Source organism: Eleutherodactylus coqui, chromosome 2 (genome assembly GCF_035609145.1).
Source record: "Eleutherodactylus coqui strain aEleCoq1 chromosome 2, aEleCoq1.hap1, whole genome shotgun sequence".
NCBI classification, from domain to species: Eukaryota; Metazoa; Chordata; class Amphibia; order Anura; family Eleutherodactylidae; genus Eleutherodactylus; species Eleutherodactylus coqui.
In genome coordinates, this window is record NC_089838.1 from 36,167,372 (window position 1) to 36,191,764 (window position 24,393).

Here is a 24,393-nt window from a genome sequence, read left to right on the forward strand (position 1 = left end):
TGAGTGAGTGAGGGCTTTCAGCTTTATATATATAGATGTAGAATAATGGTCCGACTCCTCCTAAAGCATTAGGGTGCATCACATGGGACAAGAATGATTTTCGGTGTGGACTTTCTGCAAGGTGAATCAGCAGCATTTACAATATAAGCCATGTGGATGGCATTTTAACAAATCTCCCCCATAGAGTGCAGACGATCTCCCCGAGGGATACACTGTAGATAGAGATGAGCGAACCTACTCGGCCACGCCCCTTTTTCGCCCGAGTACCGCGATTTTCGAGTACTTCTGTACTCGGGCGAAAAGATTCGGTGGGCGCCGTGGGTGAGTGGGGGGTTGCTGCGGGGAGTGGGGGGGAGAGGGAGAGAGAGAGGGATCCCCCCTGTTCCCCGCTGCTACCCCCCGCGCTGCCACGCCTCCCGGGCGCCCCCCGAATCTTTTCACCCGAGTACTGAAGTACTCGAAAATAGCGGTGCTCGATCGAGTAATTACTCGAAATTAGTACGTTCGCTCATCTCTAGCTGTAGACTTTATATCCACAGCAGGTTAACTATGTGCTGCAGATTTCACCTTTTTGAATCCAAATAGTGAAATCTGCGGCAAGTCCACCCAAAATGTAAGACAAAATCCACAACATTAAACTGTGAATTAAATGACTGCTAATCTTTGAGTGACTTGGCTGCTTACGACTCCAGGTGACCCCCTCGCTGGCGCTCCTTGAGGCTGACACTGCGGACGGCACTGGCTTCCCCGCAGACAGCTGCAGATCACTGGTCCTCGGGTAATAATCCAATCCTTAATCTCTGTTCCTTCTGTCCTCCAATCCAACGTATTTGGCCCCTAGATGGGTCTCTGCTGCGCTCTTTGTCTGCCTGGACTTTACTACAGGATAGATCTCCTTGGACTCTCCGAAGGACTTGCTGTTGCCTCTTCTTTCTTCTTCATCTGCCACTGTCACCATTTCTCCTCTCCTGGCTTCTCCAGCTGTTCCTGGCAAAATCCAATCTAGTCGGGTTACCTTCTTGTCAGCAAGACCAACACTTCTCATCTGGCTTCAAGATGGCGTCTGACTGACCAACTGCCACTTTTCCTCTAGAAGCTCCGCCCACTTCAGGCTCCGCCCACTTCACTGCACTACACAGAGGACAACTGTTATGTTTTGTCTCACAAGAACTAAATTAAAGGGCCCATATCACTCCATTACAATCATAATATATATATATATATATAGGAATGTAAATGATGATAACCCAAGGCCTCTAGGTAGGTTGGCCTCACACAGCGCATTTTTCATGCATTTTATACATATGATCAATGATGATTATCACTGGTTATAATTGTACAACACACGTATGTTATAAAAACACGTTTTAAATCAGTTTTTTCTGAGTTTTTTCCCTTGAATGTCATAAGTCACACACTGCACACAGTGAGATCTCCGCTTTAGGGCTCATTCACACGGCCGGATGCTATTTTGGCCTGAAAGCAATTTGTGCATTTGTCACTCATGATGTCCGCTTTTCTTCACACTGACTTCTTTCGTAAACGCAGTGAATACGCATGTAACAGCCGCAGTGACCTTTTTTACACTTTTGTAGATTTGAATGTGCAGTTTTGGTCTGTAAATACGAACCAAAATAAGACGAGCTGCAATATTTTATTACTTGTGTAAAAAACAAAACCATAAACCATTGCATGTCTGAATCCACCAATGCAAATCACTGGGGTTATATGTTTGCGTTACGTCTATAGCATATACGGGCTGACAATACACCCGTGTGAATGGGGTTTTAAGCCGGGTTCACATATTCCGGTAAGAAAAGTTAACCGACATGCAGCTCTTTGTAGTTTTCAATTGATAGTTAATGACTGTGTGATTTGGTAAATTACTGTAATATCGGAGTTGGGGGGGGGGGGGGGGGCTAACCACCGACATGGTAGAAACATCCCTGAGAGGAGTTCCCCAGGGGATACTAATAATCCTGCAATAAGGCTGCTAATATCCTTAGCTTCTGTTGGCATCCGCTTCCTCTTATCATCTAGTACTTACTGTGTGATTTGGTAAATTACTGTAATATCGGAGTTGGGGGGGGGGAGGGCTAACCACCAACATGGTAGAAACATCCCTGAGAGGAGTTCCCCAGGGGATACTAATAATCCTGCAATATGGGCTCCTTCCCATGGGCGGATTTCTGCCGCGTATTACGCAGTGGAAATCCGCTGCATTGCCCGCAGCTATTAGGTTCTATTGAACCTAATAGCACAATGCTTACGGTGCGGAATTCCGCACCATAAAATCACCCGTCCTCACCCGTGGCATGCTCTATTTGCCGCGGGTGTGCGCGCGGACGGCTTCCATTGAAGTCAATGGAAGCCGTCCGTCACGCTATCTTCCGCTGTATCACAGCGGAAGATAGCGTTAAACCGCTTCCCTGCCTACCGCCAGCTGCGTCATATGTGACGTTGTGGGCGTGTCATATGACGCGGCTGGCGCATCGCCCGCTCTATTGCGCATGCGCGCCGAAGCATCATGCGGGACGTAGGACGCCGGATCCAGAGGTAAGTATTGGGGTCTCTGGGGGGCGCCGTGACGGGCTCCGCCGCGGAATTCTGCAGCGGAGCCCGTCACGGCCGTGTGAAGTCGGCCTAAGGCTGCTAATACCCAGAGCTTCTGTTGGCATCCGCTTCCTCTTATCATCTAGTACTTACTGTGTGATTTGGTAAATTACTGTAATATCGGAGTTGGTGGGGGAGGGGGGGGAGGGCTAACCACCGACATGGTAGAAACATCCCTGAGAGGAGTTCCCCAGGGGATACTAATAATCCTGCAATAAGGCTGCTAATACCCAGAGCTTCTGTTGCCATCCGCTTCCTCTTATCATCCAGTACTTACTGTTGCTGCCCTGGATCAGCCTCGCTCCTGGCTGGATCTGTGGTGGAGCTTCTGGTGCCGGCTGCCCATACCTTGCGCTGCGGTGCGGCCTAGCCACATGTCCACTAAATGACTCTTTACAGAGAGTGTATATGTGTATATACATATATATATATTTATTATCTAGCGATATATATTGACACATATATAGCTATACAGCTAGTTATCTGAGGCAAAAAAAAATTCATACTGTACGTTTAACTTCTTCAGGCTACATAAATGACGATTATCATCTGAGCAGCTATATTCCTGCACATAGGAGGCAGTACTATAGCAGTAATAGTCTTGTAGATAGGAGACAGTATTCAAGTTGTTATATTCTTATACATAGGGGGCAGCATTATAGTAGGTATATTCTTGTATATAGGAGACAATAGACTAGTAGTTATAGTCTTGTACATAGGAGACAATATTCTAGTAGTTATATTCTTGTACATAAGAGGCAGTACTATAGCAGTTATACTCTTGTATATAGGGGGCAATATACTAGTAGTTCTATTCTTGTATATAGGAGACAATATACTAGTAGTTATAGTTTTGTACATAGGAGACAGTATACTAGTAGTTATATTCTTATACATAGGAGGCAGTACTATAGCAGTTATACTCTTGTATATAGGGGACAGTATACTAGTAGTTACATTCTTGTACATAGGAGACAATATTCTAGTAGTTATATTCTTGTACATAGGAGACAGTATACCAGTAGTTATATTGTTGTACATAGGAGACAGTATACCAGTAGTTATATTGTTGTACATAGGAGACAGTATTCTAGTAGTTATATACTTGTACATAGGAGATAGTATACTGGTAGTAATATTCTTGTACATAGGAAATAGTATTCTAGTAGTTATATTCCTGTACATAGGGGACAGTACTATAGTAGTTATATTCTTGTACATATGAGACAGTATACTAGTTGTTATATTCTTGTGCATAAAGGGCAGAACTATAGCAGTTATACTCTTGTACAAAGGGGGCAGTATAATAGTAGTTATATACTTGTGTATAAGAGACAGTATACTAGTAGTTATATTCTTATATATAGGGGCAGTATTCTAGTAGTTATATTCTTGTACATAGGAGACAATATCCTATTTGTTATATTCTTGTACATAGTAGACAATATCCTATTTGTTATATTCTTGTATATGGGAGATAGTATTCTAGTAGTTATATTCTGGTACATAGGAGGCAGTATACTAGTAGTTATATACTTGTAAATAGGGGCAGTATTCAGGCAGTTATATTCCTGCACATATGAGCCAGTACTATAGTAGTTATATTCTTGTACATGCGAGGCAGTAACCTGCTAGTTATGTGTTTGTACATAGGATAAATTATAATAGGGGTTCTTGTAAATAGGAGACAATGCTATAGCAGTGATATTTTTGTACATAGTTGGCAGTAGTATAGTAGTTATATTCTTCTACGTAGGTGATAGAACTACATCAGTCATATTGTTTTACAGAGAGGGGAGTACTATAGAAGTTATATTCTTGTACAAAGGGGGCAGTATTCTAGTAGTTATATACTTGTGTATAGGAGACAGTATACTAGTAGTTATATTCTTGTACGTAACAGATAGTATTCTACAGATAGTCCCCTACTTGCGAACATTCGACTTACGAATTTCACAAGATACGAACTATCTGTCCTGCACAGTATGATGTAATGCTAGCGGTAGGCAATAAACCCCTATGGGGTCGAAGCCAATTTCCCTCATTTTAGGGAGGTTCTGTCCATCCCCCCTTGAAATGCAGCCAGCCAAAGCGATCCCTCGGAGCGACGCACCTTCAGAGGGAAACTAGTGATTGTAAAGTTATCACCCGCTGAACCATCCTGCAAAAGGAGGGAGGGGAAGAGTGCTGCAGGCACTGCAAGCCTAGGATGAGATGCGTGAGAGAGCCCGATGCAAGAGGAATGAGGATGAGGGGCGGGCGGTTCACAAGGCGATGCTATGCAAAAGATTTTAAATCCCCTGCAGTGTGTTGTGGGTGCTGTCAGAAGGCTGCCTGTGTTTGTGGCTCGTGAGTGCTGTGACGTCGCCTCAAGCCGTAGAAGGCAGTCCATTGCTCAGCATCCACTGAGTAGCTGCGTCTGGCAAAGTGTGTGTGGTAATGTTGGAAGCAAAACCGCAGACCAGCTAATATGCCAACTACACTCCATATTTTGTACGACACTGTAATTAGCCAAGATGGAAACATTGGTCAGACACAGCGTCATTGCACTGTTCAGTTACAACGTATCCTGGGACCCCCAATTACACGGGCCCAAGCCTTCCTCTACAACACAAAATACCTTATTTGACAGCAGTACTCCACAATGCCCCTGAAATAAAGGGGGAGCACAGAACGTGGGCTGAGATGCACGCTCCACATAGGATGTGGCATATTCATCCATGAAAATCCAGACTAACCTTTAGGGATGGAGCAGCATTCGGGGTGCAAAAAACTCCAATGGACGTTTCCTTTAAAAGAACATATTTGTTTATTCAATGCATGGACACAATAATCCATATCTATAGTTATGTATGGTGGGAAAAAAGGCCTGCTGTATGTTTAAATCCTTCAGCCTTTGTTGAGGGTGATGATGATGATGACGATGATAATCTATCATTATTCTTAATAGTGCTATTAATGTCAACCCAGGGGTAGGCAATAAACCCCCATGGGGTCGCAGCCAATTTTTCTCATTTTAGGGGAAAAGTTCTGTTCTTCCCCACACAACATACGGCCAGCCAAAGAGATCCCTCGGAGCGACGCACCTTCAGAGGGAAACTAGTGATTGTAAAGTAATCACCTGCTGAACCATCCTGCAAAAGGAGGGAGGGGAAGAGTGCTGCAGGCACTGCAAGCCTAGGATGAGATGCGTGAGAGAGCCCGGTGCAAGAGGAATGAGGATGAGGGGCGGTTCACAAGGCGATGCTATGCAAAAGATTTTAAATCCACCGCAATGCATTGTGGGTTCATGCAGAAGGCTGCCTGAGCTTGCTGAAAATGCTGCTCCATTTTTAAAGGTTGGCCCAAGTCTTCCTGATGTTTGATGCCCCACCAGGCATAAGGCTTTGCGTATAAGCATTCCCAAATGACAAGAACTGAACCGACCTACCTACCTATTCCTCTGCATGGAAGAATTGAACCTACCTTTTTTTTTAAATGCCAGAGCAGCGGACAACTAGATTTTTGTAGGCCGCTGTCTTCCCCTTGTGGGCTGAATTAAAAAGGTGCTCTGTTAAAAATAAAAATTACCCAGCTCCTGTGACTTCTCGGGGGAGATACAGGAGGACACATCTGCCCACTTCCAGCTGCAGCAGAGACTGCCTTAAGATGGCCGCCAACTCTGGCGTTTATAGTTCTATACTGCCCGTGTCACAATAGACTGATGACATCACAGTGTAGTCTCAACTGCCAGACAGCTGGGCTCATTAGCATACAGTGTGTATGCACATCTGTGTATCTATCTATCAATGTATTATATAATCTATAATAAAGATTATTATTAATCAATATAGAGGATAGAAACTACATATATAGTAAATCTATCTATATAAAATAGGATGTATGTATGTATGTGCCACTATAACTCATGAACACCTGGAGCAATTTCAACCAAACTTGGTACATATATGACTCATCCCATGTGGACAAATTTGGTTGGGATAACACAGCCCCACTACCCCTGGGGTAGATTAAAAATAACATGTAATACATGGACCAATAGGGACATGACAGGTGAGATGTATATGTGGCAATATCATATTAACGAGGACCTGAACACCCCCTGTTTCATCACATGGACCTTGGCAACAATTATCGGGCTACTGCAGGCGCTGGAGACACTTTGACATGCCAGTTGATGGACATTAGACAAGGTGATGAGAATACAGGCATGTGGACGAAAGGTAATGTCAGTCATCAAGATCACGAAACCAAGACAGTGACTTTACATGGATATTGGGGAGCAGGGGCTGGATGATGAGAATACAGCAATACCGGAGAACTGCCCTCGGTGTAAGGTGCCCCTACGGGGTGTTGAATATTGGGGTACATCTCTGCTGTGGGATGCTGCATTAATAAACATTGGATATTATGGTTTGATATTGGGGTACAGGCTTGGAAGTAAATGTATATTGAGGTGTTAAGAGGAATGCACAGTAGTACCTGGAGTGGGATGTTGGTGCGCATAAGGTGAAGGATATGGGGGGAGACGGGGGGAGGTCCTTATGCTGCAGGCAGGGATTTGGTAAGTGGATGAAGATACATAATAAATAGGAGGGTGCTGAATGTTGGGGTGCAGTGTGAAGTGTTGGGGCAATGCTGATAAAGGCTGCAGTAATCTGTCCATATACTCCGTATAATGTCACCAGCAGCGGATTGTGGAGCAGCTACTGCATGGTGCAGGATATGTGTATTGTTCGTCTCGGTGCTCCAGGCCCACTATGATGATGCACATTTCCTTCTGCTGACCATTGTCAAATTCAACCTACGATTGCGGCATCCATTGGGTTTCTGACTTATTACACAAAGATCAATCAGCTGTAAGTAGCCCTATGATGGAACCTTTAGCAAACTCTTCCTTTTGTTGAAAAGCCTCTCAATGGAGTCTTAGTGACATCTTCACTCCTTAATGTTTATACAGACACAAAAAAACAACACTAAACCGTTTTGGTGGATGTGACGTCACCAAAGTTAGCTTCACTGACTGGATTTCCCCTTTTATCAGGTTCCCAGATCATGCGATTGGCCCAAAACTGCATCAATTTCCATAATTTGTTTGTCTGAATATATCCTGAAAATTGCATATTGCTGCTCCAGAATGTCTGCAGCTTTTCTGTATCCAAAACAGAGTAAAAATCCACAACATTGGTGCAAATTTAGATTAAAATATATATATATTTATATACTCATTGTCAAAAAAAATCCCTTCCCTAGAAGAAAGTGTTGGAATCAAATGAAAGTTTCTCTGTGTGATTGTAACATTGATATAAGAAAGTGATTACAGTATCAGAGCAAAAGGATCATTTATTGTGGAAAACTGAGCACTCGAAGGTAGGCTCTAGGACCCTGTTGTACCGCCTCTAGCTTGGATACAAGATGTGATACAGGTGAGCATGGAGGCTCCAGTACCTTGTTGTACCACCTCTAGTGTGGATGTAACATGTGATACAGGTGAGCATGAAGGCTTCAGTACCCTGCTGTACCGTATCTAACTTGCATACAAGATGTGATATGGGCAGACATGTAGCCATTAGTACGCTGTTGTACCGCCTCTAGCTTAGATGTAAGATGTGATACAGGTGAGCATGGAGGCTCTAGGACCCTGTTGTACCACCTCTAGCTTGGATACAAGATGTGATACAGGTGAGCATGGAGGCTCTGGTACCCTGTTGTACAGCCTCTAGCTTGGATACAAGATGTGATATGGGCAGTCATGGAGGTATTAGTATGGTGTTGTACCACCTCTAGCTTGGATACAAGATGTGATACAGGCGGACAGGAGGGCTCTAGGACCCTGTTGTACTGCCTGTAGCTTGGATACAAGATGTGATACAAGTGAACAGGAGGGCTCTAGGACCCTGTTGTACTGCCTGTAGCTTGAATACAACATGTGATACGGGCGGGTACGGAAGCTCTAGTACCCTGCTGTAGCCTCTCTAGCTTGGATACAAGATGTGATACGGCCGGGCATGGAGGCATATAGGTGAAGTATGGTATCCTACAGCATATCAGTCCACATTTGCTATAACTGAGGCTCTAGATCAGGGGTCCCCAACCACCGGGGCCGGGCCGTTGGGTGTTTAGCGCCGGTCCGCGGCACCACCGGGAACTTTTGCTCTAAACACAAGGCCAGCGGGCCGAATCCGGCCCGCTGCCTTGTGTTATGTGGCTCGCGGCGTGCGGACGCCGCTCACCACTGAAGCGATTACCAGCGGGGGCGCCGCAGCTCCCCGCTGGTAATCGCGCTGATCCCGGTGCACACACTGACGTGTGCAGCCCGGAACGCTTCCTCCCAGAGTCCCCTGCTCATTAGTTCCGCAGGAGAGGACTCGGGGAGGAAGCATTCCGGGCTGCACACTGACGTCAGGGCAGAGAGCGACGCTGACAGCAGGGAGGAGGTAAGTATATGGGTTGGGGGGCTGCTTAATACTGGGGGGGGGCTGCCTATTATGGGGGGATGCCTATTACTGGGGGGAGGGGGGCTACTTATTACAGGGGAAGGGGCTGCCTTTTACTGGGGGGGGCTACTTATTACAGGGAAAGGGGCTGCCTATTACTGGGGAGTGGCTGCCTATTACATGGGGCTGCCTATTACTGGGGGGGACCTGCTTATTACTGGGGGGACCTGCTTATTACTGGGGGGGTTGCTTACTGAGGGGGGTGGGGGCTACTTATTACAGGGGAAGGGGCTGCCTATTACTGGGGGGGGGGCTGTCTTATTACAGGGAAAGGGGCTGCCTATTACTGGGGGGGGGGCTGCCCATTACATGGGGCTGGTTATTACTGGGGGGGCTGCCTATTACTGGGGGGGGGGCCTGCTTATTACTGGGGGGACTTGCTTATTACTGGGGGGGTTGCTTACTGAGGGGGGTGGGGGCTACTTATTACAGGGGAAGGGGCTGCTTATTACTGAGGAGGGCTACTTATTACAGGGGAAGGGGCTGCCTAATACTGGGGGTGGGGAGGGCTGCCTATTACTGGGTGGGGGACCTGCCTATTACTGGGTGGGGGACCTGCCTATTACTGGGGGGGGGCTGCTTATTACCGGGGGGATGGGGGCTACTTATTACAGGGGAAGGGGCTGCTTATTACTGGGGGGGCTGCTTATTACTGAGGGGGACCTGCTTATTACTGGGGGGATTGCTTACTGGGGGGGGCTGCTTATTACTGGGGGGGTGGGGGCTACTTATTACAGGGGAAGGGGGTGCCTATTACTGGGGTGGTCTGGCTATTACTGGGGGTGGGGGCTACTTATTACAGGGGAAGGGGCTGCTTATTACTGGGGGGGTGCTTATTACTGGGGGGGCTGCCTATTACTGGGGGGGGCTCTGCCTATTACTGGGGGGACCTGCTTATTACGGGGGGGACCTGCTTATTACTGGGGGACCTGCTTATTACTGGGGGGGGCTACTTATTACAGGGGGAGGGGCTGCTAATTACTGAGAGGTGGGGGCTGTCTATTACTGAGGGGTGGGGGCTGTCTATTACTGGGGGGGGGAGAAAAATTATATGCTGCCCTATGTTTGTGCTGGGGAGGGGGGGATAGATTATATACTGCCCTATGTGTGTACTGCCAGGACATTCTAAATGTAATAATTAAATAAGAGTGCACTAAACTCCAACCCCCTTCATAGCCTCGCCCCATATAACCAAAGCCCCATGTAACCAAAGCCCCATATAACCAAAGCCCCCATGTCCCACCCAACCCTGCCCGGCCTTGTAAAAATGGTCTTGCTTGAAGCGGGTCCCTGGTGCCAAAAAGGTTGGGGACCACTCTAGATCATGCAAACTCGTACCCTGCCCAAGTTGGTAACTCAGATGGTGCCATACATGTTCTATTGGCGATAAATCTTGTGTCTGGGCAGGCCACAGAAGTGTGGCAATGTTGTGGAGACATTCCTATAACAATCTTGTTGTGTGTGGCCAAGCATTAGCCTGTTGGACTATCAGATGATCCTCTATATTGGTGGTCTATTGAGGATGTCCTGATCCCGATCACTTTGTGTACGTGCCCTCACTGGTCCCAACACCTCCTAACAGTCTGGTCAGCCCAGGTGGTGGACGATTTATCTATACAACCATCCAGGTTCTTGTATTCCAATAATGTTCCCCTTCTGAAACTCTGTTAACTGGGCAAAATCTCTTCGGTCGTAATGTAGAAGCATCTAGTGGTCAACAAGCTCTACAGAGAGCCTCTTTGAGAGCCTTTTGAGAGGCCAAGTGTGGAACTACTTTTAGGGCCTTGGGTGGAAAGACCGTTCATCTAATCATGCCACCACTCTAATCATTTGCATATCTGCTTGAGATGTAACTGCATGATGAGCTTTGCAGCAAAACGACAAATTGATTTTTTTGACAAAGAGTGTATTATTCATCCCACATATGACAACCATCAGAAAAAAATACATCATACCAAAAGTGCCTTTTTTCTCATCTTATGTCCTAGAAAAAATGTTATAGAAAATAATTAAAAATCTGTACATACTGCAATAGTGTCAATAGAAACTACAGGTCCCCACCCCCAAAAGAGGCTTCACACAACCAAATCAATACAAAAATAAAAGAGGAATGGTGGTCAGAAGATGGTGACAGAAAGCAATTTCTTTTTTAAAAATATATATTTTATTTTACAAAAGTAGTCCAACATAAAAAACCACATACAGTGTTTTCCCGAAAATAACACCTGTCTTTTATTAATTTTTGCCCCAAAAGAGACACAGGGTCTTATTTTCAGGAGATGTCTTATACTTACTTAGCAGGCTCGGTCCAGGTCCCTCCCGCTGCTCTCCAGAGCTCCGACACGCTGAGCAGCGGCATTGATTAGCCAATTCATAAATCCCGTCTCCACAATGCAATGGCTGTGATTGGTTCTTCAATCGCCGCTCAGACAATCAATGCAGCGCTCGATGAACCAATCACAGCCATCGCATTGCTTCACAAGCACTGCTTTGATTGGTTCTCGAGCACTGCTCAGCTAATCAAAGCCATTGCGACTTGGAGGTGGGATTTATGTATGCCATAACCAAGAAATATCAGTTAAGAAACCCCTTTAAGGAAAGTCTCTTTACATGTGGATAACAATCCCTTTTGTCCACATATGCCACAAAGCAAAAACGCAGACGAGGAGGACATTGATGTCTATAGATGGCACAGCTATGTAGTGTATGTAGTAACTATGTTGGCTCAGTGCCTCCCTCTGGTGTCTGCTTATTAAACTGCATTTACAGGGATAATCCTACCCTATACATAATGTCATTGATGGCATTTATGGGGGCACTCTAACTAGCACGATTTATGGGGGCACTCTGTCTGGCACTATGCATGAGAGCATTATCCATTTTCAGTAATTATGTGAGCACAGTCTGGCACTATATATCTGGCCCTATCTATTAATTAATAACCCATTTGCAAAATATCGCATATGTACCCCAAAATTGTACTAATAAAAACTACATGTTGCCGTGCAAATAACAAGCTCTCTTACAGCCAAGACAACGAAATAAAAAAGTTATGGCCTTCATCTGAATCAACACGGCAGGATAATAGGATGGCCGTTTGCCTTTCTTCAGCCTTACATACTATGTTGCGATGCTACTATAGAGTCAATGCCTTATGTATAACAGCATGTATGACTCCATAATAAAAGTAACAGGTTTTACTTAAGTTTGTCCTTGCTTTGTTTTCTCCCATGATTCTTTGCGCAGATGAAAGTTGATGAAATGTACAAGTTTAATAAGTTGCCTGTAGCTTCATCACACTCTGCTATGATATAATTCATCTTGCCGAGTGGTCCAATTGTATTTGAATTACCTATATGAGCATAGCCGCTCTCCAGGTTATCCCTTGTGCTTTCAGTTAATTTGTATTCAAAGTCCGCCGTTAAATTTGTTCTGGAATATTTGCATTTACTGCTAGCCTCTCAATAGCTATAAGGCCAAATGTGTTTAGACTCACTTTAGACTCTTTTTAAACAATTTATTTTTCCTCGACATGGTCTACATCTGAGAAATAAAGAATGCATTTTTAAGGAATACATTTCCTTAGTCTCCAGAGACATAAAATAAAAATATCGTAGTCAAATAGTTTCTATTAAAGAAAATCTAAGTTTTACCTGGAGAATAAGTGATCCCCCGCTCTCTTCCGAGTCCGGTGCTTTTACGATGTTTGAGGGTAATTGAACAGGGTTCCATGGTGATAAATGGCTCTCCACCTTCAACACATCAAGAATATCTTGCCCAGCTCAAAGTATAAGTCCTATGCTATATAGATGCAGAAGGGTGAATATAGGCCTTTATAATGGGTTGTCAATGTTCTTCTCCGCCTCTCTTAATGAGTGCTGCTAAAGTCATGGTAGTATGAGCAGTATGCAAATTGTTACAGGGCACTTCACCTTTTTGGCTAAGCATCTCTGGTTATTAAATCGGTCATATCTAGAGATGAGCAAGCACCAAAATGCTCGGGTGCTCGTTACTCGAGACGAAATTTTCGCGATGCTCGAGGGTTCGTTACGAGTAACGAACCCCATTGAAGTCAATGGGCGACTCGAGCATTTTTGTATATCTCCGATGCTCGCTAAGGTTTCCATTTATGAAAATCTGGGCAATTCAAGAAAGTGATGGGAACGACACAGCAACGGATAGGGCAGGCGAGGGGCTACATGTTCGGATGCATCTCAAGTTCCCAGGTCCCACTATTAAGCCACAATAGCGGCAAGAGTGCCCATCCCCTCCCAACAATTTTTACTTCTGAAAAACCCTCATTAGCAATGCATACCTTAGCTAAGCACCACACTACCTCCAACAAAGCACAATCACTGCCTGCATGACACTCCGCTGCCACTTCTCCTGGGTTACATGCTGCCCAACCCCCCCCCCCCCCGCACAACCCAGTGTCCACAGCGCACATCAAAGTGTCCCTGCGCAGCCTTCAGCTGCCCTCATGCCACACCACCCTCATGTCTATTTATAAGTGCGTCTGCCATGAGGAGGAACCGCAGGCACACACTGCAGAGGGTTGGCACGGCCAGGCAGCGACCCTCTTTAAAAGGGGTGGGGCGATAGCCCATACTGCTGTACAGAAGCAATGAGAAATCCAATCCTGTGCCACCTCCATCAGGAGCTGCACACGTGGGCATAGCAAAGGCGAACCCATGTGCCACACACTATTCATTCTGTCAAGGTGTCTGCATGCCCCAGTCAGACCGGGGTTTTTTATAAACAGTCACAGGCAGGTACAACTCCGCAATGAGAATTCCGTGTGCACCCACAGCATGGGTGGCTCCCTGGAACCCACCGGCTGTACATAAATAAATCCCATTGCATTGCCTATCATAGCTGAGGTAACGTCAGGTATAATGCAGGTGGGCTTCGGCCCACACTGCATGCCCCAGTCAGACTGGGGTTCTTTAGAAGTGGACCCATGCAGTTACAACTCCATGTGGACCGACAGCATGGGTGGGTGCCAGGAAGCCACCGGCGGTACATAAATATATCCCATTGCATTGCCCATCACAGCTGAGGTAACGTCAGGTTTAATGCAGGTGGTATTCGGCCCACACTGCATTCCCCAGTCAGACTGGGGTTCTTTAGAAGTGGACACATGCAGTTACAACTCCGTGTGGACTGACAGCATGGGTGGCTCCCTGGAACCCACCGGCGGTACATAAATATATCCCATTGCAGTGCCCAGCACAGCTGAGGTAACGTCAGCTTTAATGCAGGGGGGCTGGCAAGGGCCCAAAAAAATTGGTGTACCAACAGTACAAATGCACTTCAGAAAAATTGCCCATGCCCAACCAAGAGGGCAGGTGAAACCCATTAATTGCTTTGGTTAATGTGGCTTAATTTGTAACTAGGCCTGTAGGCGGCCCAGTTAAAATAAAAATTGGTTCAGGTGCAAGTTTCAACGCTTTATTGAATTGAGAATTGAAACGTATAAACATTGTTTACAAAAGTTATATGACTGAGCCTTGTGGACCTAAGAAAAATTGCCCGTTCGGCGTGATTATGTGAGGTTTCAGGAGGAGGAGCAGGAGGAGGAGGATGAATATAATACACAGATTGATGAAGCTAAAAGGTCCCCGTTTTTTATGGTGATAGAGAATGATGCTTCCATCCGCTGGTGCAGCCTACGTATTGTTTAGGTACCGCTGCTGTCCGCTGGTGGAGAAGAGAAGTCTGGGGAAATCCAGGATTTGTTCATCTTTATGATTGTAAGCCTGTCGGCACTGTCGGTTGACAGGCGGGTATGCTTATCCGTGATGATTCCCCCAGCCGCACTAAACACCCTCTCTGACAAGATGCTAGCCGCAGGACAAGCAAGCACCTCCAGGGCATACAGCGCGAGTTCAGGCCATGTGTCCAGCTTCGACACCCAGTAGTTGTAGGGGCAGAGGCGTCACGGAGGACGGTCGTGCGATCGGCTATGTACTCCCTCACCATCCTTTTACAGTGCTCCCGCCGACTCAGCCTTGACTGGGGAACAGTGATACAGTCTTGCTGGGGAGCCATAAAGCTGTCAAAGGCCTTGGACAGTGTTCCCCTGCCTGTGCTGTACATGCTGCCTAATCTCCGCGCCTCCCCTGCTACCTTGCCCTCGGAACTGCGTCTTCTGCCACTAGCACTGTCGGATGGGAATTTTACCATCAGTTTGTCCGCCAGGGTCCTGTGGTATAGCATCACTCTCGAACCCCTTTCCTCTTCGGGTATGAGAGTGGAAAGGCTCTCCTTATACCGTGGGTCGAGTAGTGTGTACACCCAGTAATCCGTAGCGGCCAGAATGCGTGTAACGCGAGGGTCACGAGAAAGGCATCCAAACATGAAGTCAGGCATGTGTGCCAGGGTTCCTGTACGCAACACATGGCTGTCCTCACTTGGAAGATTACTTTCAGGATCCTCCTCCTCCTCCTCAGGCCATACACGCTGAAAGGATGACAGGCAAGCAGCATGGGTACCCTCAGCAGTGGGCCAAGCTGTCTTTTCCCCCTCCTCCTCATGCTCCTCCACCTCCTCCTCCTCCTCCTCAACGGGCTGAGATATAGACAGGAGGGTGCTCTGACTATCCAGCGACATACTGTCTTCCCCCGCCTCCGTTTCCGAGCGCAAACCATCTGCCTTTATGCTTTGCAGGGAACTTCTCAAGAGGCATAGCAGAGGAATGGTGACGCTAATGATTGCAGCATCGCCGCTCACCATCTGGGTAGACTCCTCAAAGTTTCCAAGGACCTGGCAGATGTCTGCCAACCAGGCCCACTCTTCTGTAAAGAATTGAGGAGGCTGACTCCCACTACGCCGCCCATGTTGGAGTTGGTATTCCACTATAGCTCTACGCTGCTCATAGAGCCTGGCCAACATGTGGAGCGTAGAGTTCCACCGTGTGGGCACGTCGCACAGCAGTCGGTGCACTGGCAGATGAAACCGATGTTGCAGGGTGGCAGCGTCCGTGTGGGACTTGCGGAAATGTGCGCAGAGCCGGCGCACCTTTCCGAGCAGGTCTGTCAAGCATGGGTAGCTTTTCAGAAAGCGCTGAACCACCAAATTAAAGACGTGGGCCAGGCATGGCACGTGCGTGAGGCTGCCGAGCTGCAGAGCCACCACCAGGTTACGGCCGTTGTCACACACGACCATGCCCGGTTGGAGGCTCAGCCGCGCAAGCCAGCGGTCGGTCTGCTCTGTCAGACCCTGCAGCAGTTTGTGGGCCGTGTGCCTCTTCTCTCCTAAGCTGAGTAGTTTCAGCACGGCCTGCTGAAGCTTGGCCACCGCTGTGCTGCCACGCCGCGCGACACCGACTGCTAGCGACGTGCTGCTGCTGACACATCTTGATTGTGAGACAGAGGTTGCGTAGGAGGAGGAGGAGGAGGAGGGTGGTTTAGTGGAGGAAGCATACACCGCCGCAGATACCAGCACCGAGCTGGGGCCCGCAATTCTGGGGGTGGGTAGGACGTGAGCAGTCCCAGGCTCTGACTCTGTCCCAGCCTCCACGAAATTCGCCCAATGTGCCTTCAGGGAGATATAGTGGCCCTGCCCGCCTGTGCTTGTCCACGTGTCCGTTGTTAAGTGGACCTTGGCAGTAACCGCGTTGGTGAGGGCGCGTACAATGTTGCGGGAGACGTGGTCGTGCAGGGCTGGGACGGCACATCGGGAAAAGTAGTGGCAACTGGGAACCGAATAGCGCGGGGCCTCCGCCGCCATCATGTTTTTGAAAGCCTTCGTTTCCACAAGCCTATACGGCAGCATCTCCAAGCTGATCAATTTGGCTATGTGCACCTTTAACGCTTGAGCGTGCGGGTGCGTGGCAGCGTACTTGCGCTTGCGCTCAAACACTTGTACTAGCGACGGCTGGACGGTGCGCTGAGAGACATTGGTGGATGGGGCCGAGGACAGCGGAGGTGAAGGTGTGGGTGCAGGCCGGGAGACGGTCGTGTCTGTGTCCTGAGAGGGGGGTTGGATCTCAGTGGCAGGTTGGGGCACAGGGGGAGAGGCAGTGGTGCAAACCGGAGGCAGTGAACAGCCTTCGTCCCACCTTGTGGGGTGCTTGGCCATCATATGCCTGCGCATACTGGTGGTGGTGAGGCTGGTGGTGGTGGCTCCCCGGCTGATCTTGGCGCGACAAAGGTTGCACACCACTGTTCGTCGGTCGTCTGCACTCTCAGTGAAAAACTGCCAGACCTTTGAGCACCTCGGCCTCTGCAGGGTGGCATGGCGCCAGGGGGCGCTTTGGGAAATGGTGGATTATTCCGTCTGGCCCTGCCTCTACCCCTGGCCACCGCACTGCCTCTTCCAACCTGTCCTGCTGCTGCACTTGCCTCCCCCTCTGAAGACCTGTCCTCAGTAGGCTTAGCAAACCAAGTGGGGTCAGTCACCTCATCGTCCTGCTGCTCTTCCTCCGAATCCTCTGTGCGCTCCTCCCTTGGACTTACTGCAATTACTACTACCTGAGTGATAGACAACTGTGTCTCATCGTCGTCGTCCTCCTCACCCACTGAAAGCTCTTGAGACAGTTGCCGGAAGTCCCCAGCCTCATCCCCCGGACCCCGGGAACTTTTCAAAGGTTGGGCATCGGTCACAACAAACTCCTCCGGTGGGATCGGAACCATTGCTGCCCATTCTGGGCAGGGGCCCGAGAACAGTTCCTGGGAGTCTGCCTGCTCCTCAGAATGTGTCATTGTAATGGAGTGAGGAGGCTGGGAGGAAGGAGGAGCAGCAGCCAGAGGATTCAGAGTTGCAGCTGTGGACGGCGCAGAACTCTGGGTGGTCGATAGATTGCTGGATGCACTTTCTGCCATCCACGACAGGACCTGCTCACACTGCTCATTTTCTAATAAAGGTCTACCGCGTGGACCCATTAATTGTGAGATTAATCTTGGGATGCCAGAAACGTGCCTCTCTCCTAATCCCGCAGCAGTCGGCTGCGATACACCTGGATCAGGAGCTCGGCCTCTGCCCACACCCTGACTTGGGCCTCCGCGTCCTCGCCGGCGTCCACGTCCTCTAGGCCTACCCCTACCCCTCAGCATGGTGTATTACCAGTAGTGCAGAAACAGAATGCTGTAATTAAATGTGCCGCTTATTGGCCTGTGGTTGGAGGCTGACTTCACTTACGGAACGCACAGCAGAGCCAGGAAAGAATTTTGCGCAAGCCTGTAGTGAGATGTAGGTGCGTATGACTGAGCTAGTGGAATTCACAGCGCAGAAGCAGTCAAGTGTCCAATGGCCACTAGTAGGCCTTAAGTGTTTTGCTTCTATTTTTTTAAAGGCTGAGCTGAGACAGCAGACAGATACTGTAGGCAGCGTATATATGTATACTGTTTCCCTCTGGACGGGATGACGGTGGTGATGTAATGGACAACGCAGAGCCAGGAAAGAATTTTGCGCAAGCCTGCTGTAACACTTAGCTGCGTATTAATTAGGACTACTACCCCCAGCAGAGACGCAGTACACTCAAGACGGTCACAGGCAGCCCAAAGATAGTATTTTTCCCAAATTTTTTTGAAAAAGCCCACTGCCTATATAGACAGTATATCTCTTTCACCTTTCCCACTGTCCCTGCCTCACCACTACTGGCTCTATACTATGTAAAATTACTGCAGACTGTTTCCCTCTGGACGGGATGACGGCGGTGATGTAACGGGCAACGGAGAGCCAGGAAACACTTTTGCGCAAGCCTGCTGTAACACTTAGCTGCGTATTAATTAGGACTACTACCCCCAGCAGAGACGCAGTACACTGAGGACGGTCACAGGCAGCCCAAATATTTTTTTTTTTCCCCAAATTTGTTTGAAAAAGCCCACTGCCTATTTAGACAGTATATCTCTTTCACCTTTCCCACTGTCCCTGCCTCACCAGTACTGGCCCTATACTATGTACAGTAACTGCAGACTGAGGACGCAATGCTCTGCACGGCCGATATACAAAAAAAAAAAAAGTGCAACACTGCTTAAAGCAGCCTCAACAGTACTGCACACGGTCAGATGTGGCCCTAAGAAGGACCGTTGGGGTTCTTGAAGCCTAAAATCACTCCTAACACTCTCCCTATAGCAGCTCCAGCATCAGCAGCACTTTCCCTGATCTATGTCAGAATGCATCTGTGGCGAGCCGCGGGAGGGGCCGATTTAAATACTCGGGTGACACCTGATCTTGCAAGCCACTCACTGCAGGGGGGTGGTATAGGGCTTGAACGTCGCAGGGGGAAGTTGTAATGCCTTCCCTGTCTTTCTATTGGCCAGAAAAGCGCTCTAACGTCTCAGAGATGAAAGTGAAAGTAACTCGAACATCGCGTGGTACTCGTCACGAGTAACGAGCATCTCGAACATCGCGTGGTACTCGCCTCGAGTAACGAGAATCTCCAACACGCTAAGCATGGGTGTTCGCTCATCTCTAGTCATATCCTCTTTTAATTTTTATGTTTTCCTATTGTAGAAAGTGGATACAAATGAAAAATGGTTATTATATACTGTAAATGACCAACAAACAGATGGAGAATACAATAAATTATTACACTCGTGGATATTTTTTCCTCTGTCCTGAAACACTGCGCTTCTTTCCAGGGCTGGAGCAAATGGTATGACTACTTCTGTCAGGTATCATACTTTGGTGCATTGGTCTTTAGGCCGCATTCACACAGGCGACTTTATCACGCGATTTTGTGCCAATGCGACGGGAGGAGCCCATGCTTTTCTATGGGTTCTTTCACATGAGCGATATTTTGTAGCCTGTGACATTGCGAGACTACAAAATTGTGGCATGCCCTATACAGCCATGATTTGTGATTTATTTTTTTTTTGTAGTCCATGTTTCCCTTTCTGTTGCACGCATCGCACGGAAACTGGGTTTTTGTGTGGTGCAATGCAACTTATACAGTAGGAAATCCTACTGTAAAAGCCCTAAACTAAGCCCTAGCTGCATTAAAATAAATAATACATCAACTAAGAGGCGCTGTCATCTCTGGTGTGTGCCTCCTCTTCATCTTCAGCACTTGTCTTTAGTCTTCTGCCAGCCCTTTCTCAATTGCAGGATCAAAATACCCGCCTCCAGAAAGGGCTGGCTGTGTTTGGTTCACAAGAGCGGTGGCACAGCCAATCAGAGCCAGCGCTCGATAAACCAATCACAGCCATTCAATGAATGAATGGCTATGATTGGTTAATGGTTTCCAATGGGTTATTTCATATTAGAGATATTTTGTAGCTTGAAAGAACCCATTGGAAACCATGAGCTTCACATACATGTGTTTTGTAGCAATGTTTTTGTGGCGAGATTTTGTAGCCCGTGTGAAAGAGGCCTTACACAAATAACTTGCTCCAAATGGAGAATTCGAAGTGTACAAGTGAGTACATTATACTGAGGAGCACACTGGCTGCCACTGCTATGGGGAACAGTAGCTAGCACTGCAGTAGTGTTACTGATTGGCTTTGTTCTAGGAGGTGCTAATGAGGAACTGCTATTGGTAGGCGGAGGTATAGTGAGGCAAGATTCAGGATATGATGCAGCAGATGGAGTAACCAAAAGTGTGCAATCTTTTTTCAAACACATGATAGAAATAAACTATGGATAAGATAACAATAATGATTAAGCAATTAGACTTTTATGTTTAAGTACTTAGGCACTATCTACCACTAGTTAAAATGTAGGACTAACACCTTGTAAGTCATCCGTAATAACAGCATTACCTCACTAACAACAACAAGAACACTTGACTAATATCGATACCATTTCAAACACGTACAGGTTACAGAATATAATGCACAGCTTTTCTTTAGTGGTTACCACCCCTAAAACAGTCTCAGTATACACCCGCAATGTCTCTTCAGTTCATGAATAAGGCTCAAGCTCCCAATGCTAACCAAAAGTTCTGTGTCCTTGGTATGAGCATTATTTCCTACAGCAGGCCTTACCATTCCCCTAGTGCTGTCGATGTAGACACCTATGGTTTTAACAAGGCCAGCCTCACTTACAATTTGTCATGCACGAGTCGCGGATTCTACCAACCCCCAGTGATCCCACAGCATTGCCTCTTCTCCTCCTTTCACAGTTCTCTTGTCAGTACCAAATGGTCCTCAGTCTGTCCTGGCCAGTACTGATCCTTCTGCCTCTTTTCCTAAGCAGCATCGACAGCAGAACTCCAGGATTTCCTTTCCAGTCCTGCTCTCCCTCAGCTCTAGTCTCTGCACACCCTTCACTCTGATGCTGCTCCACCCTATTGCAACTCTCCTTGTGGAGCAGCTGTCCTCTTTCATCATCTGAGAGATAAGTCCATCAAAAGAAGAGAAGAGCATCAAAAGAATGGGGCTATCACTTACGTTTTGGGTGGCTTCAATGTCCAAGAACCCCCCAAAAAACCTAGTTGTGCCTCGAAGATACCACAGGTGTTGTAGATAGAGCCCACGCTTATAACTTCTGGACACTGAACATTATTTTATTGGGTGCATAAAAGGAAAAAAGGGGTGCAATGCGTTTTCAAAGATAATGTCCTTCTATATGAAGCCTGTCAGTTCCGGAAAAAAATTGCTGCATGTCCTATATTTTTGTGTTCCTCGGAATACATCGGTCATTGGGAGAGGAGTGCAATGCGAGATTAGGGGTTGGGAGTCCAAGCTGGGGGGTAATAAATAAATTACTTGAAAGCTCTGCGGAATAAGTTCACACTATACAGATAACAACATTTGTATATCCATTCAGTTGCATCTGACCTTCAATCACTCTATCGATCAATGTTCTCCATGTCTTCCTGTCTTTCACGGCTTCTTTGACATGTTTGTGGTGGCTTTGAATGTATCAGTATAAAATATTGTTTTATCTGTATAAAAAGGCATAACTGTTGTTTATACTAACTGAAAATAAATGCAGGGTTCTTGGCACAGAATTGGATCAATTTGGGACCATCCATCACATCCAGGAGAACCTTGGTGGATGGGTACCTAGTAGAGATGAGCAAGCATGCTCGTTCGAGTATTAGCATACTCAAAGGTACTCGTCACTCGAGCGAGCACCACTCGGCGCTCGATTAAATTTCAGCCTCTCCTCCCCACATGTTTAGCTGCTTTTTTTAGCCAATAAACATGCAGGGAAGGCTTTGGCACCTCCTCCTGTGACGTGCCAACTCTGTGCACGTCTATAGCAGTGACTGGCTGGCCGGATCAGGTGACCAACTACGAGCATAAAAACTCAGGTCACCTGATGCTCGCCTTACACGCAGGCTGAATTAGCTGAGGGACAGAGCTGCTGTCAATCAGGGAGAGTGGTAGTGTAGTAGGAGCGTGTAGGCAGGGATCCATTTTGCAAGAACCCAACAGTTCTTTTTAGGACTACAGCTGTACTTTTGTGCATCAGCAGTTTGGCTGGCTGGGAGAAGTAGTGCTCACCAACCTTTCACAAGCATCCCAGCTGTATACTGCATACTGTTACTGGTTTTATGCAGTATACTGCTAGTGGTGTACACAGAGTAGATAGGAAGTAACAAAACTCCTATCATTTTTCATTTTTGTATTTTTTGGGGGCTTAAAGCGTACGCCAAATCCCCCTGGGTGTGTCCTGTTGATGCACACTATCTAACAAGACTATACACTGTTTACAGTTTCTATTTTGGGCTTAAAGCATACGCGATATACCCCTGTGTGCATCCTGTCAATTCATACTATCTAACTTGACTGTACGCAGTTTGCAGTGTCTGTTTTGGGCTTAAAGCATACACTATATACCCCTGTGTGTGTCCTGTCAATCCACACTATCTAACAAGACTTTACACAGTTTACAGTTTTTTGGAGGGAGTTTAAAGCGTATGTAAAATACTCTTAGTGTGTGTCCTCTCGATCCACACTATATAACAAGACTGTACACATTTTACACTGTCTATTTTTGACTTAAAGCATACACAAAATACCTCACAGTTTGCGTAGCATTTTGACGCAGTGCATTATCCAATATGATCAACACTAGGGGTAAGGGTCGAGGATGAGGACGTGGACGTGGGTGTCCAAATGAGGGTGAGGGCAGAGGCCGAGGTCCTGGGCAGGGTGAAACAGTGCTTGATTTGGCCGCTCTAATTTCTTCATAGTACATGCTGTCTTTCCCTGGGGCACTGGTTACAAAGCCCCTCGGGGAGAGGCGGGGGCTGGGACAGGCAGTAACTTGCCTGTCGGTAGACCGCCACCTGGATCCCATTAAGCAAGTACGAGCTCTATGTTAAAAAAATATTTCAGGGGTTCACCTGCAGTCCGGGTAAACAAATCTTTCAGGGGTACACATATACTCTTTTAAACAAATGTTTCAGGGGTTCACCTATACTCTTGGTAAACAAATCTTTCAGGGGTTCACCTGCATTCTGGGTAAAAAAATCTTTTGTTTTAGAATGGGTTGTTGAATTGTGGAGATGTGTAGAAGTACTGGCATCTGAGTCCCCTTTATGCCCACGTTTGTGGCTCATGAAGGTAACATGGGATTGGAATTATGATCATACGTTAATTTATCAGCAATTCTCATCAGCATTGAGAGCTATCGTCCACAATTTCAAAGAGGGTCGCTGACAGGCCCTGCCAACCCTCTGCAGTGTGTGTCTCCTGTTCCTCATCATCCAATTCGCACTTATAAATAGACATTAAGGTGGTGTGGCTATGAAGCGAGCGTGTGGCATGAGGACAGCTGAACCCTGCGCTGGAAAAAATTTCAGTACACTGTGAACGCAGGCTCGTGCCTGCGTCCTGGGGGGTATTGGACAGCAGTGCCAGCATGTAACACAGGAGAAGAGGCAGTGGTGTCACCGGCAGGCGGTGATTGGCCTTCGTTCCACCTAGTGTGGTGCTTAGCTAAGATGTGCCAGCACGTGTGCCTTGCTGATTATGGTCTGGCCCTACTAAATTGTTAGGGAGGTGACCACCAGGCGCTTGCCCACAATTTGGCTTAATAGTGCAACCTGGGAGCTTCAGATGCATCCATGCATGCTGCCCCTGCTACTCCCTATCCATTTCTGTGGTGTTTCCATCACTTTCTGATGTTTTCAGGTGAACCACACACCCTTCCCTATGCAGAGCATGGACACCTTGAAAAATGCTCGAGTCTCCCACTGACTTCAATGGGTTTCGTTACTCGAAACGAGCTGTCGAGCATTATGAAAAGCTCGACTTGAGCATTTTGGTGCTCGCTCATCTCTAGTACCTAGCTCTACAGACACATGTCTTTCGGCTAAAAAGCTTCCGCATGAATGGGAAAGCTGGATACCTGGCTATATATTAATGAACTACCTGCAATAGAT